Below are 8,542 nucleotides of genomic sequence, written 5' to 3'. Positions count from 1 at the left end.
TACATTGTAAAATAATAGTGAAGACATCAACACTATGAAATAACACAAATGGAATCATGTAATAACCAAAAAAGTGTTAAACAAATCCAAATATATTTTATATTTGAGATTCTTCAAAGTAGCCACCCTTTGCCTTGATGACAGCTTTGCACACTGTTGGCATTCTCTCAACCAGCTTCACCTGGAATGCTATTTCAACAGTCTTGAAGGAGTTCCCACATATGCTGAGCACTTGTTGGCTGCTTTTCCTTCACTCTGCGGTCCAACTCATCCCAAACCATCTCAATTGGGTTGAGGTCGAGTGATTGTGGAGGCCAGGTCATCTGATGCAGCACTCCATCACTCTCCTTCTTGGTCAAATAGCCCTTACACAGCCTGGAGGTGTGTTGGGTCATTGTCCTGTTGAAAAACAAATGATAGTCCCACTAAGCACAAACCAGATGGGATGGCGTATCGCTGCAGAATGCTATGGTAGCCATGCTGGTTAAGTGTGCCTTGAATTCTAAATATATAATTTACAATGTCACCAGCAAAGCACCCCCCACACCATCACACCTCCTCCTCCATGCTTCACAGTGGGAACCACATTTAACCAGTGCTGTACTGCACCGCTGTAGCTCTGCGTTGTGTGTGGTTGATTGAGACTATAGACGTGGACTTCGGAGATCAGGTTGTTTTAATGAATCAGAATTCACTCTCTTCATCCAAAAGAAAAGACAAAACATTTGTAGAGCACAAATATGTTCTGCGAATCGTTGTCTCTTTCTCTTATAGTGCATCAAAATGATTTGCCAGAATACAAAAATGAGTACAGCCTCTCCTTATTATGCATCAACACATAACATATATTTTTACATAGATACAACCACATACCTGCATCCAAATGAAAAGACAAAATATAGCACAAATATGTTCTGCGAATCATCACCTTTTTCTACAACAGACGCACAACACAGGGGACTGGAATCATTCGAGGAGCTAGCCATCGTTCACACATACAATAGCTAGCTAGTAACCACATGTTGAATACAGAATGTTAATATCATCCTAAAATGTACAATTGCATTTTAACAATACCATCCACTTATGAGTAACCTCTAAATATACAACATTATTCATGAACAAAACACTGTGTGTATGACTTTGTGCTTAAAGGAATCAAACTTTTCTGAAGATGACCGAAAAAGCGGGCCTACCTCTCATAGTGCATCAAAATGATTTGAGCAGAGCACGCAGGGCATAACGTAAGTACACACTCACCTATTCCCAGGATGCAGGCATGCATAATACCAAATCAACATGCCATATTCATATGTGAACCTGGTGAAATTCACAAAGTACTTTAACAAATGTTACACATGCGGAGATCATCCGTTCACCTACTCTGTGACACGGTGGGTGGAACAAAAATCTCAAATTTGTACTCATCATACCAAAGGACAGATTTCCACCCGTCTAATGTCCATTGRTCGTGTTTCTTGGCCCAAGCAAGTCTCTTCTTATTATTGGTATGCTTTAGTAGTGGTTTCTTTGCAGCAATTCAACCATGAAGGCCTGATTCACGCTGTCTCCTCTGAACAGTTGATGTTGAGATGTGTCTGTTACTTGAACTCTGTGAAGCATTTATTTGGGCTGCAATATCTGAGGCTGGTAACTCTAATGAACTTATCCTCTGCTACAGAGGTAACTCTGGGTATTTTCCTGTGGCGGTCCTCATGAGAGCCAGTTTCATCATAGCGCTTGATGGTTTTTGCGACTGCACTTGAAGAAACTTTCAAAGTTCTTGAAATGTTCCTTATGGACTGCACCCTTACATCTTAAAGTAATGATGGACTGTCGTTCTTTTTGCTTATTTACGCTGTTCTTGACATAAATGGACTTGGTCCTTTTACCAAATAAGGGCTATCTTCTGTATACCACCCTTACCTTGTCACAACACAACTGATTGGCTCAAACGCATTAAGAAGGAAAGAAATTCCACAAATTAACTTTTAACAAATTGCACCTGTTAATTGAAATGCATTCCAGGTGACTACCTTGTGAAAGCTGTTGAGAGAATGCCAAAGCTGTGCAAAGCTGTCATCAAGGCAAAGGGAGCTCCTTTGAAGAATCTCCAAATATAAAATATATTTAGGATTTTTTTACACTTTTTTGTTTAACTATATCAAATCCAAACAAATGTATTTATATAGACCTTCGTACATCAGCTGATATCTCAAAGTGCTGTCAGAAACCCAGCCTAAACCCAAACAGCCAAGCAATGCAGGTGTAGAAGCACGGTGGCACGGTGGCTTGTTTGGCCTGCCCCGGACAGGGCCAAACAGGAAGGATATATACCCCACCCCACTTTGCCAAAGCACAGGCCCCCACACCACATTAGAGGGTCATGCTTCAACCACCAACTACATCTCTGAGACAAGGCCGAGATAGCCACAAAGATCTACCGCCACGGCACAACCCAGGGGGCGCCAACCCAGACAGGAAGATCACGTCAGTGACTCAACCCACTCTAAGTGACGCACCCCTCCTAGGGACGGCATGAAAGAGCACCAGTAAGCCAGTGACTCAGCCCTGTTATAGGGTTAGAGGCAGAGATCCCAGTGGAGGAGAGGGGAACCGCCAGGCAGAGACAGCAAGGGCGGTTCGGTTTGCTCCAGAGCCTTTCGTTAACTTCACACTCCTGGGCCAGACTCACCAAATCATATGACCCACTGAAGAGATGAGTCTTCAGTAAAGACTTAAAGGTTAGGACCGAGTCTGTTGTCTCTCACATGGGTAGGCAGACCATTCCATAAAAATGGAGATCTTAGGAGAAATTGCAGTTACATGATTCCATTATGTGTTATTTCATAGTTTTGATGGTCTTCTACTATTATTCTACCAAGTAGAACATAGTAAAAATAAGAAAAACCATTGAATGAGTAGATGTGTCCAAACTTTTGACTGCTACTGTACGAGCATCACCAGTTCGATTCAGCTACAACCGAAGCTACTTTTTCGTAGCACTAGCATGGTTGGAGACACTGCTCTCCTAACTTTGCTACGAAAATCACTTCCGGTCATAGCTGTATCGAAGTGGCGCGAAAAGAGTGTGTCCTGATACATACGGTCCCTCTCCATCAACTCCCATTGTCCCCCAACAGGTGGCGCTCAGTCGATATGGGTGCATCTTTATCATGATGAAGAAATTCATGAAATCACGTAAAAACATAAGAGCGCCAGATGCAGTTTCAAGTATAACCTGTGTAAAATCATTTAACCTGTCAGAAATCAATCACACACACACACAAACATTTCTATGAGGGATAATAACATTTATTATATCGATTTGAATATAGTTTAATCGTAGGAGGCTATTAGAATTATATATGTTGTAGGCTTTCGACATCAGGCATCCACATTAAGTAACACTATTTAATACCTATAACATAAAAGAACAACTGTACCATTTGACAAGATGAGTTTACGAATGGACGGTTTTATTAAACCCAACTTTACCACAGGCTACTGTTTGGCCGTAGCCCACGCCAAATAAAGTGGAAAGATACACACAAGCTATCGGTGACCTCTCTTTGTGGGAGCCCAAGACGTAAGAGAAAGACAAAGGCAAAACCTGGTCTTAAACTTCCAATGCTCCATCCCCCTGCCAACCCCCCTCCACGCCACTCCGCCAACACCAGGTGACCCCGGCATCAGAACCATTCCAGGCATTCCCGTGAATTGGCAGATAGCAGGTTGACTGAATGCGGACCCCGCGAACACAACACCTACTAGCCTAACACATAACACACGCTGTCTGTGCCGGTCGCTACACAAGCCCCCCACCCACAAGTCCTCGTCGCCCAGCGGAAACAAACCAAAGGTCTCTGAAGTCGACCCGGAGGTCTCCTTTGCCTGCGTGGCGCGTGATGGTCGGCAGAGTGCCCCTCTGGGACCAGGGGATGAAGGAGGGATATGGGGACAAGGAAGCGGGAACGGGTAATACAGTCCGTGGCTCTGGGGAACCACAGCGGTGACCACAGGGGGGAGACAGTGGAGTGGCTGTCTGGAGGCCTTTGGTCTGCGGCCTCCTTGGGGGTGGGTGCTGGAAGATAGGCAATTGCCAGAGAGGGGAATTGTGGGGTTCCTGGGGGTTTGGGGAGAAGAGGCCCCTCTGTATGGGGCTAACCTGTCCGGGTGCAGTTGCCACCTTTCTCCCCTGGGAGGAAGCTGCACCCGGTATAAACAAACCTTCCCCTACCCTCTCCAGGACACTGCAGGGTCCCAAACCCAGTGGACTGTCCACTTGGGGCATTGCCTTTTTTCCTTAGCGGGCTGGTAGCCCAAGAACCAGCTCCCCAGCCACAAGTTGCTGCCCCGGGTGTGCACGTCTCATAGTTCCTCTTCTTGCCTCAACACCTGGCATTCACAGCTGCTCTCTGGCGAAAGGTGTGGGCTGTCTCCAGGCGGTCCTGGAGTCTCCGGGCATAACTCCGGCCCGGGGACATGGAGGGCTTCCAGGGGCCGACCAAACGCCATCTCCGCAGGGTGGCGGAATCTCTCTCCCCAGCATGAGGAGGGCAGGCGTTGCAGGAGGTGGAGTCTTGGACAGCGGAGCGGGCATGCCATGAGGACCATAGGCAGGTGCCTTGGGTCCGCCATCACGCTGTGTTTGGAAAGAGACGATGGCCAGCTGCTGTCGCAAGCCGTTTTATTGAAGCGCTCTAACAAGGCCCATCATTGAGATGGAGAGGAGTAGTGCCGGGTCTTGTGCATACCAGCCTCTCACACCATTGGTGGGAACAACACGGGACTTCAAAAGTTTCTGCCCTGGTCGCTGTGGATGGACTCTGCAGCTCGCACACTGCTGAACATCCCCGCTGTCAGGGCGTCGACGATGGTCTCTGCCTCCTGGTCAGGCAGCCAGGTAGGCCTCGGGCCTTTGTGAAATAGTCCATGGCCGTGAAGCACCCCAGCGGTTTCCACTGTTCTGTGGTTGGGGAACGCCCAACTACATCCACTCCCACCCTCCCATGGGAGCCCCACTGGGAACTGTTGGAGCTGAGCATGAGAGCGCCCGGTGGGCCCTTTCCTCGCTGTGCAGTTGTCCACAGCGGCGACAAAAGTCCTCCACATCCCTCTTGTGTGCCCCCGTAGAAGCCCGACGGAAGACGGCGCAGTGTTTTTTGACCCCAAAGTGTCCATCCTCCACCCCGGCCATGAGTTACTCTGGAGCACAAGCCTCCGCAATGCTTTTGGGACCAACCACCTGCCACCTCTCCTCTCCCGTAGCTGACTCCTTCATGCCCGCTGTAGCACTGCCCATCAGCCAGCCGCAGTCTCTCAAACTTTGACCACAACCCTTTGGTCGGCGGAGTGAGAGCGCTTGTCACCTCTTCCCATGTTGCCTACCTGGCGCGCTTACCCACTGTAGCAACTGGCTTGTAGGTCTGTGTCCCGCCCCTGCTGTGCTGCGCGCATTCGCCACCGTCGAACAGTCTGCAAGCTCACAGCAGACAAGGCCCCGCTCGCCCCGACATACTGGTGGCAACAGACCCCTCTGCCCCACAGCTTCTCTCTCCCGTCCCTCTCTGCCGTTCGCGCAGTGGCGGCAGCCGTCTGCAGTACAGGCCGACGGGAACATGGGCGTCGCGTTTGGAGTGGCGTGCCCCTGCCCTGTGCACCATGTGAAGTCATACGGGCTGAAGCTCCTCCAACAGCGTGCCACCTGCCCCTCTGGCTCTCTGAAAGACATGAGCACTGGAGAGAGAGTGGTCAGTCCTTACAGTAAAGGGCAGACCACCCAGGTAGTAGCTTGAAAGTGTTTGACGGAAGCCACAACAGCCAGAGGCTCCGCCGGGTGACACCAGTAGGCGGCTCATGTTTGTCAATGTTTGCTAGAATGTACGCCACCACTCTCTCTCCCCGCTGGCCCACCTGGGCCAGCACCCCACCATGCCACATTGCTCGCGTCTGTGTTCCAGGATTAAAGGGCAAGGTGAGTCAGGGGGGCGATCGCAGCGGGGGCCTCGATCAGTGCACGTTTGAGGGTGTTGAACGCATCCTCACTCCACTGTCTCAAGTGAAAGCTTTGTCCTTCGCAGCAAGGCGGTTCAGTGGAGGCAGCAACGCTTGAGAAGCCCCGTAAAACCTTCCTGTAGGTCACGAGGCCGGCCAAGGAAGCTCTTCAGCTGACGCTGGTCGGGGGGGTGGGCCAGTCTCTGACAGCCCCTAACCTTGTCCTCCATTGGTGCTGATCCCCTCCTTCCACCATCGGTGGCCGCAAGAAGGACACCTCTCTCCTCATTGAAGTGGCACTTCTCGGGTGGAGCTTCAGACCTGCGGCAGCCACCCTCTCCAGCACACGCCGTAGCGCCCCCAGGGCTGACTGGAAGGGCTGCCATGGGCCAGGGAAAATAATGTTCCCAAATCCCCCGACGTTTTTAATACCAGACACTGCCTGTCTGGGATCCATCCATCACCCTGTCCATCAAACGCTCAAAGTAGCTGGAAGCGTTTGCACAGCCAAAGCACAGGACTGATGCCAGTGTCCTCTGTTAGTGGAGAATGCAAGTTTTGGCGCTGGCGCTCTGGGGAGAGGGGCACCTGCCAGTAGCCCACTGCGGAGGGTCAGTGAGGAGAAACCAGGAGGCCCCCTACACAGGTCCAGCGAACTCATCGATACGTGGTATGGGACGGTATGAGTGCCTTCTGGTTACTTCATTCAAGGCCGCCTGTAGTCCGCCACAGAACCTAACTTTGCCCCCCTTCTTCGGAAGCCATGACGAACTGCGCCGCCCAGGGCTGTCCTGAGGGCTCAATGAAGTCTGCCCCGCGCATCTCACCACAGCCTTGTCTGTCCGCCTCCTGGGTTGCCACAGCGGGATACGGCGGGGACGCATCTTGATTGGGTCGAGGCATCACCTGTGTCGATCTCATGCTGCAACCAGATGAGTCTGACCCACCTCTTCGTCTCAACTACAGCGCAAAGCTGTCTCTGAATTAAAACAGCAACTGCACAACCGTTTCCTGCTGCTCGGGGTCAAGACCAACACAGTTCCTCCCCCATATCTCCGCTCACTGCAGACAGTGGTCCTCTCCTCTCCCATCTGGGGTAGCTGGGCTGGGGGGCGCGGCCTGGGCTCACAGAGGGCTGTGTCATGGAGGTAGCTGGGGGAATGTAACACACGCAGTAGGTGACAGGGGGGCTGGGGAAAGTCACACACAGCTGTGGGGGAGGGGGGGCAGCCATGAATCTCTGCTGCTTTAACTGTTGGAGTAAAGGGTTTGTTGGGTTGAGTGAATGTGACATTAGGGGGGCCATGGTGACTTCCGGCCCTCCCTGGAAGCTCAGTGTGCCCCTATTTAGGTCTAACTGGCAGCCTGTGCTCCTAAGAAAGTCCAACCCCAGGATACAAGGGTCCTGCACAGCCGCCACCCACACAGGATGACGCACAGTCCTGCCCCTACTGTCAGAGTCATTATTCCCTTCCCTTTCATGGGTGCCAGCTCACCTGTGACTGTGCGGAGCTGCACAGTTGTAGGCTCACACTGAGTCCAACCTGGCACATATTGGCCTCACCAGGGTTACTGTGGACCAGTGTCCACCAGGGCGAGCAGGGCACACCCTCCACAGTGACAGGGACATGACAAAAGTCCCCAACACAGGTCCGGCCCACCACAACAACAGGCTCCATTCGCTTGCTCTCGTCTGCTTCTGGGGGAAGTGGAGCCTTGCTTCCCCGTTTGTGCCGGTGGGCTCCCCTGAAGATGATGGTGGTTGGATAGAAAGCCAGGGGTCCGCACTACCGGTCTATGCGGACCCCGAGCCGTTTCCTGAGCTCTGGGGGACATGGGGCAATTCGGCGCAGATGCCTGGCTGGCCACAAACCCCAGCAGACCCTGGACCAGGGTGTGTGTTTTGTGCGCCTGTAGCGACACAGCACGAATGAGTTCTTGTCATTTCAGCCACCCATGCAGGCTTTTCGGCTCCGGGCTGCTCTGCCCCCCAGCTCGCACAGAGGGTGTGTCTCCCTGCACCCCACCAAAGCCCCAGCTGAAGTCCCAGCCCACACCAGCTCCTCTCCAAAGCCATCTCCAGGCTATCTGCAATGACTCAGGATGAGCCAGCTGGGTCTGTATGCGCAGCTCCGTAGGAGAGAGCGCTGTATGAACTGGTCCGTGCTAGCTCGCTCTGCACGGAGGGGGGCATGTGAGCATATGCCGCCGAGAGAGGCTCTCATGTCATTAGCTACACCCGTAGAGGCTCTCCTGGCTGCCTGCGTCTATTACTCAGTTCGGAGCGCAGTAGCCCGGGCTGTACACACTGTCCATAGCGCCTCCTCAGTGCTCCCACTAAAGCGCCATAATCATGTCTGTCCTCGGGGCTAATCAATATCAAACAGGACAGAGCTTCATCCGTGAGGCATAAAGCCAACTGCAGTGCCTTTCTTCATCCGACCACCCCTAAAATGAGCTAACAGTTCAAACTGAGCATGAAAAGCTTCCCAATCCGCTTACCGGAATACTTCGGGGTCTTAACAGATACGGACGCAGCGGGGAA

This window comes from Salvelinus sp. IW2-2015, linkage group LG18 (assembly GCF_002910315.2).
Source record: "Salvelinus sp. IW2-2015 linkage group LG18, ASM291031v2, whole genome shotgun sequence".
Classification (NCBI taxonomy): Eukaryota; Metazoa; Chordata; class Actinopteri; order Salmoniformes; family Salmonidae; genus Salvelinus; species Salvelinus sp. IW2-2015.
This window is presented reverse-complemented; position numbering follows the sequence as displayed.